The following is a 12,110-nucleotide window of genomic DNA, read 5'->3' as shown; positions in this document are numbered from 1 at the left end:
GGGCACCAAGGGCTGTGGGATGAGCGTGGGAGAAGGGCAGCAGGAGCTGAGCATCCTGCTGGGAGCAGAATGAGCCAACTCTGGGCAACGACGGGTTTCCAGAGCTTCAGGAGATGCCAGAGCACAGGGACCTCCTCACACCCTGCTGGGTGCAGGTCAAGATGCCTCAAGCACATTCCCTGACTTCCAAGCCTGACTTGGCCTCACACCACACTCATCTCCAGGATGGTGGCACTGCTGGGGGGGGGGTTTGGAAGGGGGAAACTCCTGCTTCCCACTGAACACCTCGGGGAAGATGAGAAGGTTGAGTCCCTGCCCTAACCCCAGCTCTTACCTGGGGACAGCTGTGCTTGCCACTGCCTGTGGAGCTGGTGGGATGCAGGAGGTGGAGCTGGGAGCACTGGAGAGGTTCTAAACCTACCCCAGAGAAGCTTCTGTGGCCAAACAAGTTGCTGGTGCAGTTGATGCCACTGGTCATGGTCTCAGAGAGGAGATGGTGAAGAGAAGAGAAGGGATGAAAGGGGCTGCCTTGCTCTGTGTGGGATTGGGGAGACCCTACAAAGCCCTTTTCTCCTGCAGAGCCTCAGCCTCATGTGCTGGATGCACGTTGGCAGCAGGTGGAACCCCTGCTGGGTTCTCCTGGGACACCTTCCACTAGCCCAGGTTGCTCCAAGCCCTGTCCAACCTGGCCTTGGACACTTCCAGGGATGGGGCAGCCACAGCTTCTCTGGGCAACCTGTGCCAGGGCCTCCCCACCCTCCCAGGGAAGAATTCCTTCCCAATATCCCATCCATCCCTGCCCTCTGGCAGTGGGAAGCCATTCCCTGTGTCCTGTCCCTCCATCCCTTGTCCCCAGTTCCTCTCCAGCTCTCCTGGAGCCCCTTTAGGCCCTGGAAGGGGCTCCAAGGTGTCCCTGGAACCTTCTCTTCTCCAGGGGAACCCCCCCAGCTCTCCCAGCCTGGCTCCAGAGCAAAGGTTCTCCAGCCCTTGGAGCATCCCTGTGGCCTCCTCTGGACTCTCCAGCAGCTCCACGTCCTCCTGCTGTTGTTCCCAGGGCTGGAGGCAGCTCTGCAGAATCCCCCCTCCCCTGCTGCCCCTGCTGTGGGATCAGCCCAGGGCAGGGGGGGTTTGGGGTCCCAGCACACGTGGCCGGGGCGTGTTGAGCTTCCTGTCCCACCAACCCCCCAAGTTCTTCTCCTCAGACTTAGTGCAGGACCTACCCAAACGTTGTGCTGGCCCAGCTGGGTGCTGGCAGCCTGTGGAGGCAGCACTTCAGGGGGTTTGGGAAGACGCTGCTAGTGGGACTGTGGGAACTCACCATCCCTGGAATTTTGGGGGGATTGGGCACGTTGATGACCAGGCCATGTTGAGCTTCCCATCCCACACTATTCCCACGATCCCTGTTTCTACCAGTGCATCTCCCCACTTCGAAGCAACTGGAACCAGTTGCTGCTGGGGAGAGGGATTTGGGATTTCTCCCAAGTGTTGGTTCAGTGCCCAGTGAGCTCCCAGCACCCGGAATGGCTCTGCCTGGAAACCTCTGCCAGGGGTGCTGAGCCAAACACGGGGCTGGGCTGGATGAATCCCCCCATCCCATGGAAGTGGAGGTTGGAATGTCCCCCAGGGGGATTTACAGCCCCTGAGCTCTCGCAGCCCCCACACCCCCTCCCCAGTGATGCTCCAGGCTCTCAGTTAATTAGTCCTGGCATGGAGGGGCCGTTGAATGTATCCAGTTCCCACTCTTTTAACGTGATGAAATCTCATAAATAACTCAAGCCCAGAATGGTGGTTTTTTATCACCAAGGAACGAACGAGCCTTGCAGCCCATTTTTGGCTGAGCCCTGCATGGATTTATTTTACTGCTCTGGCTACTCGGAGCCAATGGCCTTAAATCCCACTGCTGCTGGAGTGAACCCACAAAAAAATGACCTAAACTGTTCTTTTTTTCCCCCACCCCTACTTTGCTGTATTGTAAGATGTGTTGAGAAAGGCAGACGAGAAGGGGAGAGGCTTAGGAGGGGTCCTGGAGAGCTGGGAATGGCTGAGCCCTGAAATGGTTTTACTGGGAAACTGGGTTTTCCCACTTCGGGCCGGACAGGGGGGAATTTTCCACTGCAAAACCCCGTTTATCATCCACCCTAAATCCTCTGACTGTGAGCTGGGGATGGCATCTCTCCTGCTTCCCCAGATCCTGGTAGAAATAAAGGTTTCAAGCAGCATCCCAGGAATGTGGCCGTTCTCCCACAGCTGGGACGAAAACAAATGTGTGAATGCAGAGTTTCCCGAGAAAAATCAATCTCAGCTCTCCATCCAGCTGCGGGAGCCTCCACAAAACCACTTGGATGTGGGTTCACGTCCTTGCCGTGGGCTTTTGGCCTTTCAATTAGGAGGCAGCAGTAATTAGGGGTAGGGGAGTTCCCCGGGCGGGGTGTGGCAGGATGAAATGCTTTAGGGGCGAAGGGCAATGCCCGACCCCTGCTCCCAGCCGGGGGGAGCCGGGAAGCCTGGATTCACTCCCAGCCCGCAGACAGGTCTTGCTAAAGCAGGATTGTGCCTCGTTTTCCCCATCCGGGTGTTCCCTCCCTGGGAATGCTGCGCTGCCGGGAGAAAACCTTTAAAAAAAAGAAATAATCCCGGAGTTGTTTGTGTGTTCGGCAAAACGCAGCTCCGGGAGTCAGCTGAGGACAGTCCCGGCTAATTGGGAGAGCAGAGCAGGGTTGGATTTGCCTATTACGGCCCCTGCGAGGCTGGGCTGGCACAGGAGCACAGCGAGGGGCTGGCACTGCCCGCAGCCCCCGGGGCCGGTTCGCTGGAGCTCGACATCCGTCCCTCGGCCGGGAGGAGGGAGGGAGCAGGGAAAGCACCGTGCCAGGCCGTGGCTCGCCAGACCCCCTCCCTGGATTGTCCCCGACCCCTCGCTGGGGACAGTTGGCTCCTTCCCCCCGCCCGTGTCGGTGCCACTTGGCGTGACAGCGAACAGCACGTCCCTCCCAGCCGGCCGGGCAGCGGGAAAAGCCTTGTTTTCCTGCTTTTACACCTGGAAAAGGGCACCTTGGAGAGGTGAAACAAAGCCCCAAGGCCCCCACGTCGTGCCTATCCATCGCTCCTTCGCCATCCCTGGAGCAGGGACGTGCTTTCCCCCACCGGGCTGGTGCTCCACGAAAGCTGAGACCCCCCCGGGACCTCCCCCATCCCTGGTTTTTTCCAGCTGATTCATGAAATTTCTGCTCTGGCAGCACCGTGTTGCTTTAAGCTGTTTACTCGAGTTCAGGAGGCGACAGCACACAGGGTATTTTTAGCTCGCCGGGGAGAGGAGAGGGATTAAAATGCAGTCAGTGTTACAGACGCTGGGGCTGAATCAGTATTCCTGCACAAGCGTCTCCGTGCCAGCGTTTTCCATTGAGTGTCTGAAAAACCCAAGTTTCCATGGAGACCCAGCTCCAGGGCAACCCGTTTTCCTTGCAAAAATAATAATACAAAAAAAAAAAAAAAAAAAGGCAAAGGCAGCAGGTAGAGAGAGGGAGGGAGGGAGGGGTGAGGGACAGCTCCAGCAGGAGGGCGGTGCAGATAAATCCTGGTCTCTTCTCACCTGGGATGTTGGGGTGGAAGCAGAGATGGGGGTGTGAGGTGGTTGTTGGGTGTGGGTTGTGTTGCCTGACCCATCCCGTACCCCTTTGGTGGGTTTTGGGAGTTGGATGTGCTTTTTGGGTGGTGGGTTTGGTAGGTTGGGGGTGGAGGAAGGTGGGGGCTCTTGGTGCCTTGTCTGGAGAGAAAAGGAGTGGTGTGATGCCGAGGAGATGGGTTTGGGTTTGCTCTCCTGGAACAGTGAATTCTCCCCCCCATCCCCAGGAATAAAATGGGTGAAATCAGCAGATTCTCTTGCTTGTGTTGGGTCTTCGTCCTCTTCTGCCTTGAGGCCCCTCTGAAGGGCTTTGCCAGGGGCAGGTTGTCTCTGGTCCAACGTGCTGGAGCAGAAATGCTCCCAGAGGACATGAGGATCAAGATGGTTGTTTAGGATCCCAATGCAGAACTGTCCTGTCTTGGTTTGCATGTTGGCCAACATGGAGACATCAACCACAAAACTCTTCCGTGGAGAAGAGACTGAAACATTGGGCTTCTCCTTTATTTTCTAGCTTGGTATCTCCCCTTTTTCCCTCCTCCTGCTGCAAATATCTCGGAAATTTGGAGGAATAAAAGAGAAAACTATTAATTCTTGCTGGTCATTTCTCTAACTTCTCCTGCTCGGGCCCAGCACCGTGGTCAGAACCCTCCTCAGCTGGTGCAGGGACAGTGTTGGGTGGCAAAGCAGGAGAAAACGTGGTGCTCCAGCGGGGAGAGGATTTGGCAAGAGGGACCCGGGGCTGGGTCTGCAGCAATGACATGATTGTTTTTCCTAATGAGCTCAAGACAATTGGCCTGTGGACTCGTTCAGTGGCACCCTTGGAGGAATTGTTTTGGTGGGAACGTGGACATGGGTTGTGTGTTGAACCCCAGGAGCTGATCTCTGCTCACAGGGCTCCACCAGTGCTGTCCTACCTGGGCCACGATTTTCCCAAACAAGCCCCACCCTTGAACCCACCATGATCCAAGCTGGAGGTAGGGCATCTCCTCCCAGTTGCTTTCCCTTTACTATGATGGGACTTTCCACAGAAAACCCAACATGGAACTACTTGTAGCTGCCCCAACAGAGGCTGAAAAGCACGATGGGATCAAGGACAGAGCAGAGGCCAGTTCTTGGTCCACCCCATCTCTGCTTCCCTGCTTGGGAATGTTGGCTCCACAGGGACAGGTCCATGGGGGATGTGTAAGATGGTGCAGCTTCTGGGCAGGGTTGGGATGGATCATCTCTGGGGGGATGAGCTGCTGCTGGGAGCAGAAGGCTCCCCATGTCCAGACCTCCTGGTGAGATCTTTGTTCTGGAGCAGGATCTGAGGGTGGGTGGAATTCATGGAGAGAGGGAAGGCCACAGACAGACACGAGCCACCAAACCCCTGGTGTGATCGAGCACCTCAAGGCCACGTTCTCCACGATGCTGTTCATCATTTTGACTTTTCAAACCAGTCAAGAGCAACCACGGTTGAACAAATCACTCCATTTTCAAAGCAGAGTCTGTGCTCTGCCATCCTTCACTTGGGGAAAAAAATCTCAAATCTGCAGAGAAGCTTTTTGGGTTTCTCCAAGGTGTTCCCATCGAAAGGGAAATGGGAGTTTAACACACCACGTCCTCTGAGCAAAATCCAACCTGAGAACGTGGAGCAGAGCAGGTGATTTTACTGCAGCCCTTCTTGGCCTGATGGATTCACAGTTTTGCCCAAGCAAAGGCGACTTTCAATGAAAAGGCTTCTTTTGATCTAAAGACTGTTGTCATCAGCTTTTTAAAATCAAGAACCACTTCCAGTGGCATCAATGGCTGTTCCTTTAGCCCCAGCCTGTGCTCAGCATGCCTGAAACTGCTCCTATCCAACGGCTTCTTTTCCAGGATTGGAAGCAGCCGATGGGATGGGCTTTCATCTCCATTCACGGTGAATTTAGGCAGACTTGTTCCTATTCAGGCTGTGCTCAGAAAATGGGCTGTTTTCTTGTTCTGGGTAATAAAAGAGAGGAAAAAAAAGTAATCTTTCATCCCAGCTCCTTGTTTTTTGTGGTCTTGGAAATCGTGTCGTTCCCCATGGAGTCAAGGGGGTGCTACCACAGGGACTTTGTGTCGTGGTTCAGCTCCTGGATCTTGGTTTTGGCCAAAGTTTGGGATGGGTTGGGAGAGGACCAGCACCATGAGCTGGATTTGGGGTAGACATCCAGCTGGGAAGCAAGACATGGCCTGGTCACCTGGATATGGTGTCCCTGGCTTTGGGGACCACATGCCAGGGCCATCTCTTAACCCTGCCAGATCCTCAGTGCCACCAGGGAATTAGGAGTTAAGAACCAGGGCCTCTGTGTGTGTCTGAGGCTGCATCAAACACGTGCCAATGACTTCCCTCTTATCACTGTCCAGGCTGCTCCATCCTCACTCAGCCTTTGGATTTTTCCCAGGGTGAGCAAGTCCTCAGCTTTGCTTCCTGCTCCCAGAAAAGGGTATTTGTGGAACAGCCTGCAGGAAAAAAAGAGAGACAACAAAACCAAGCCCCAACCCAACCTGCAGCACTCCTGACTTTCTCTCAGTTCCCTGACTAAATTTTCCGTGGGAGCCCATGGTTTTCCTCTGGGAAAGGAGGATTTGTGCAGCTTCATTGAAAGGTTGGACTTGATGATTTGGAGGCTTTTGGCCAGGAGATGGGGGAGATATGTTGTAAACCTGTGGGAAGCAGTTTGGAGCAGAGGCTCGTGTCCTCCCTTGAGCATGAAGGTTGCAGGAGGCTTGGCCAGGGGAAGAGGGGAGAATCCCAAAGAGCAGCTTCCAGTATGGAACATGGAATTTCAGACTGGTTTGGGTTGGAAGGCGCCTCAAAGCTCATGTCATTCCACCCCCTGCCATGGGCAGGGACACCTTCCATTACACCAGGTTGCTCCAAGCCCCGTCCAACCTGGCCTTGGACATTTTCAGGGATGGAGGGTTGCTTCCAGCTGGAAGAGATCCCATCTCCTTCCAGACTGCCAGAAAAAGGAAGGTCTGTCATGTCCGAGCAGCTTTGCCAGGCTGCAGCAGCTCCTCGCAGGGTCAGCACTGGCATTGTCCCCTTGGAACTGTTCCCTCTTTCCCTACAAACAGGACCCTCCACTCCAGCCCCTGCTTTGCATTTTCAGCTGCCACTTGCAGCTCTTTTGTTATTTTCTGCTGTTCAATAAAAAAAAAAAAAAAAGCAGCTGATGTTATCTCACTGTTCATGGAAGGAAACTATTCAGGGATGTAACTGGTGGGTTTGGAAAATTTACCATAACGGGAGAGCTGGGGTTCCTTCCAGCCCTGCATCCTCCCAGTCCCTGCCAGCCAGGACACTTTTAATGGCATCTTAACAACTCCAAAAAACACCCCAAAGCAGTTTCTGGGCAGAATAATTGGGAGTCAGCTGGAGCTGGGGGCTCTCTGTGTCTCTGGAGTGCTCGTCCTGCTCGGAGAAGGACGTCACGTGCCTGCAGCTCTTTTCAAAGTGTCCTTGGTGCTGAGTGGGGTGTTGAAAGCCAGAGTGAGCTGAGGAGCTTGGCAGGGCTGGGATTTGTGGGGAGAAATGGCCTTTTAAGAGGCTGGAGCTGAACTGAAACAACCCCTCTGGAGCAGCACTTTGGAAGCCGTCAGGGAGAAGCTGGGAGAGGGGCAGGGTCCCCTCTCTGGTCTTGGTCGTGGCTGTGATGGGGGAAATGTGTCGGTTTTGGGACCAGGATGGGTATGGAGGAGGGTGGATGAGGGAGAAGGAGGAGAAGAAGCACCTTTCTCTTCATGTCCATTGTCTAATCAGAGGGAGCCTGACTTTAAAGGCTTCACATTCAGCGTCCAGCCCGTGGGGAACATCCATCATTAAAAATGTTCCAGGGCCTTTGTCCCTCAGGACCTCTTTGAAGTTGCTGGCAAGGACCAGGTTTGGAGCAACGTGTTCTAGTGAGAGGTGTCTCTAGTGAGAGGGTCTTTAGGTCCCTTCCCACCCAAACCATTCTGTGATTCCAGAATTCTATGCCAGGGCCTTGGCTGTGCTGCTCCTTGCCTTCCACGCCAGCCCCAGGTACCACAACGGAGACTTGGCTTCCACAGAAAGCAATTTAAATGGAGAGCACAAGGAGTGTTTGTGCCCTCAGGCACAGGGTGAGATTGTTGGGGTGTCCTGTGCAGTGCCAGGAGTTGGACTGGATGATCCTTGTGGGTCCCTTCCCACTCAGCATATCCTGTGATTCTGGGAAATGCAGGAGCTTCCAGGGCTGGTGGCATCTCCCCATCCCAAAGTGCAGCCTGTGCTGGAATTGTCCTGTTGGATGTTCACCCCTCTCCCTCTGGAGCTGCACAGATGTTACCAAGGCATCTGGGGATAAAACAGCCCATTTTGGTCCCAGGGATGCTCTCCTTTCTCTCTTGGGTAAGAAAGCAGCTGGGTTGGGTCTGGCTGTTGTTCCCCAACAGCTGCACCCAAAAAGCCGGGCCAGGGAGGGGGGTGATGCACGCTGGGATTCAGCTCTCAGACCTGCGGGGTGTATTTGGGGCAGGACCCGATTTTCTCCCCTCTGCTGGACAGTTTTTGGGGCAATACGGGGTCAAGACACTCTGCAGAAGGATCTGTGGGGGAGGAGACGTGGCCAGGGAGGCCGGGAAGGGGGGTGGACGCTCCGGGGGACCGTGAGGAGCCCGTGACGAGGCTGCTGCTCCTGGAAAATCGATCCTAATCCCGTTGTCTGTGCTGCAGAGCCGGCACCGCCCGGGCTGGCAGAGGGCGAGGGGAGCAGGGGGAGCTGAAGGGAGGGTGGAAATCGGGATGGCTCCCGTGTCTCCAAAGCGCTTGGGGCCCTCATTGCTGTTGTGTGATCCTAAAAGAGGTGCCGGGGGGGCTCCCAACTCCCACAGAGGGCAGGGAGCTGCCCGTGCTGCTGAGGGAAGGTGTCCTGCCTCTCGTGGTCATGGTCTGGCCCATCCTCAAAACCTCACCAGGAGGGAGGAAAACCAAGAAATATCTCAAAGAGCCCCTTCCCGTGTGAGCTCCAGCCCCAGGGAGCCCCAGCCTTTGCTCCTGGAGCGTTTCCTTGCTGCTTTTCCCCCCCAGATTTCCAGCCTGCAGGACAAAACTATCGTCTCTGGAGCTGCCCTCCCCCCCAGCCAGCACCCACACCCCGTCCCACCTCCTCATCCCATTCCTGGCAGCATTTCCACAGGATCAACCTCTTCCCAAAGATCGGGAAGAAGCATTTTCCAGGTTCCTCCCCCCGGATGGAGGATGCAGGTGGATGGGGCTTGCCTGGCCTGATTGGAATTCGCCTCAGCACACCCTGGCTGGCTCAGCCCTGCAGATCCCCACCCTGAGCCACTGCAGAGCAGCTGCTTTGTCCTGGTCTGGCACCAAGCAGCTCCCGAGGCCCCCCAGCCTCGGCAGATCCGGCTGGGAACGAGGGAAATCCGCTGGGCTGGGGGGGTGGAATTAGTCTGCAGGGGGATAAAATTTCTGGGAGAGGATGGAAATCATCCATCCACATCTGGCATAAGGCTGTGGAGCACGAGGCTCATGGACACGGGTGGGAGAGGAGCAAAGCAGCCACGAGTCCTGTCACGATGCACTTTTTAGCCTCAGGCACATCTTTGAACTCCCAAACTGAGCTTTGATATCCCAAATCAAGGCTGTTCTGCCGCTTCCAAAAGGCTGCTTTGTCTTTGTTGCTTGGATTATGGTTATTTTTGTGGCTAGAAGAGAGGCCATTGTGCTCAGTAGCTTTGACTTCCTGCATTAGACAGGTCCTAAACTGCTGCGTGGGGCTGAGCCTCGTTATTACATTAATTACTGCCGAGGGAGGGAGCAGCTCCACGGGTGGGGAGCTTTTTAAAGGAATCACCTACGGCCACGCAACCTCTTATGAAAGCTCTGCATAACCAGGATGGATTTGTTACATGGGTAATTAGAGGAAAACCAACATCTCTTGGCAGAGAAGGGCCTGGTGTGTTTGTTCTGGGAATTAGGGGGGGTTGGAGGTGTTTCCCCCATCTCAGGGTTGTTTTCCTCGGGCAGGTGGATGGTGGTGGTTGCCAGCCCAAGGGTTGCTGGCTGCCTGGCTCTCCTTGTGGGCACGGGGAGCTGTGCTGGCTTAATTCCCAGGTGGGAGTTTGCAGTGCTGAACACTTGATGAAACCTTTGCCTGAGCATCCCCCGCGCTCACACCGAGCTCTGGCGAGGGGGTGGGCTCAGCTCTGCCCCCTCCAGCCCTGCTGCCTGAGAGGACACTGCTCTGGAGCACTGGCAGCTCCACTCTGGGCAGGGTCTCACTGCAGGAGGGGCTCGAAGGGCATAAAATGGGACCTGTGTGGTCAAAACTGGAGTGGGATTCAGTTTTGAGTGGAAAGCAGGAGCCAGGAGGAGCCCTGAGATGGGGGAAGAGCTGGAGCTGGGCACTGGAACAGCTGCCCAGGGAGGGTGTGGAGTCTCCCTCTGGAGACATTCCAAACCCACCTGCTCCAGGTGACCCCGCCTTGGCAGGGGGTCGGGCTGGGGGATCTCCAGAGGGCCCTTCCAACCCCAACCAACCTTCCAACCCTCCTGTGATCCTGGGAAGAGCTGGAAGTGTCACGAAGTCTTGGGCACAGGGTGTGGGAGCAGAGCTTGGAGGGGAGTTCAGGAAGGGATTAATGGGCACTGTGATCGCTGGGAGGTCTCCAAGGAGCAGGACAGGAGGAGGAAGGGATTTAGCACAGGAGCCACAGACCCTTTGGTCTTTATCCTTTCCTGAGCCAACCCCCGAGGGCTTTGCCCACCTTGGCCCCTCTCCATCGCTGTCCCCTCTGTCCCTGTGGTCCCTGGGGCACAGGGTGACTGTGCCACCCCCTCCAATGGTGCCAATACCTGTCACCAGTCCACCCCACAAAGTGAAGATCTCAAGACCTTCTGTTGACCAAAATGATTTGCAAAGAGCTTTGGGGGAGGAAATTTTGCTGCACCTGGATATTTTTTTTCCTCCATCCCCCTTGGGGAGCAGAAAGGATGAAAGGACCTGAGGAGCTCTGGGGCTGGATCCAGACTTTAACTGCTGCTGGAGAAGGGCAGTGCAGAGAGGGGGAGAGACAGGAGAAGAGCCTGAACTCCTGGAGACGCTCAGACTGGCTCCTCTCCTCCCTGATTTTGTTTAAATTAAGCCATCTGCTCACATTAAATGGTGAATTATCTCAGCTGCTGCCGCTCTCCCTGCGGGAACAGTGGCCAGAGGGGAGGGGGGACACTGCAGGGCTGCACCCCCGGCCCTGGATCCGGGGAAAACGTGGCTCCCATGGAGGTGGGTGTCACCCCCCCTTCTGTATCCCAGGGAAACTGGAGCTGGTCACCTGGGAAGATCAGAGCCCTGCTCCACTGGCCCTGGAGGAGGGTTGGGAGCTCTAATCCATCTCACCCAGCCGAGCGTGGTGTGACCTTCCCTGTCTGGTGTCCTTGGGAGCCCTTTTCCGACGGCTCCTGCTGGAGCCATCAGAGCTCTCCCTGTGATGCTGCAGCTCTGAGGAAGGGAGGGGTGGAGTGCACCAGGATGGAGGGGCTGGAACGACACCCCAGGACCTGGATTGGCTCAGGGTGGGATTTTCCCTGATTTCTGCTATTCCCCGTGTTGTTTGGCTTGGAAAGACCTTCCTGGTGATGTCCAGGGATGTGCAGCCTGCTCTGGGTGAGCACCTACAGTCAAGGTGGGGGGAACCTTCTTCTCTTTGGGCAGCTCAGAGACACTCAAACCCTTCTGTGGGGTCCCACGTGGGTGCCCTCAGTGTGGGCTGACAGCCCCTGGCACTGGGTTCGGGCCCCTTCTGCTCCTGCCATGCTGGGTGATCTCTGTGGCAGTGCCATGGAGTAATGGAACAGTTTGGGTTGGAAGGGACCTTAAATCCATCCAGTCCCACCCCCTGCCATGGGCAGGGACACCTTCCACTAGCCCAGGTTGCTCCCAGCCCTGTCCAACCTGGCCTTGGACACTTCCAGGGATGGGGCAGCCACAGCTTCTCTGGGCAACCTGTGCCAGGGCCTCCCCACCCTCCCAGGGAAGAATTCCTTCCCAATATCCCATCTAACCCTGCCCTCTTTCAGCTTGAATCCATTCCCCCTTGTCCTGTCTCTCCAGTTCCTGATGAACAGTCCCTCTCCAGCTTCCCTGTAGCCCCTTCAGATCAGATCCTGGGAGGTGCTGTGAGGTCTCCACACAACCTTCTCTTCTCCTGGCTGAACATCCCCAATTTTCTCAGCCTTAGCAACGACCCAGCTTCCACGTGACCCTCCCTGCAGCACCCAATGCTGGGCCAGCACCCCCAAAAAATGCCACCCTTTCTGTGTTGCCACAGCTTTCCAAGGGGAAGGAGACCAGCGTGGAGGTGAAAAGGTTGAACCAACGAACTGGTTTCTCCTCAGCAGCAAAGGCTGGGGTTTTCCACTGGTTTGTGTTTCTCTCCTGGCAGTGTTTCCATGCACTAAACCCATGTGAGTGTCCACACACGCTCTGCCCTTCCCCGAGGGCTGCCT

Source organism: Pipra filicauda, unplaced genomic scaffold (genome assembly GCF_003945595.2).
Source record: "Pipra filicauda isolate LSUMZ 115617 unplaced genomic scaffold, ASM394559v2 scaffold172_size1731463_pilon, whole genome shotgun sequence".
Taxonomy (NCBI): Eukaryota; Metazoa; Chordata; class Aves; order Passeriformes; family Pipridae; genus Pipra; species Pipra filicauda.
This window is presented reverse-complemented; position numbering follows the sequence as displayed.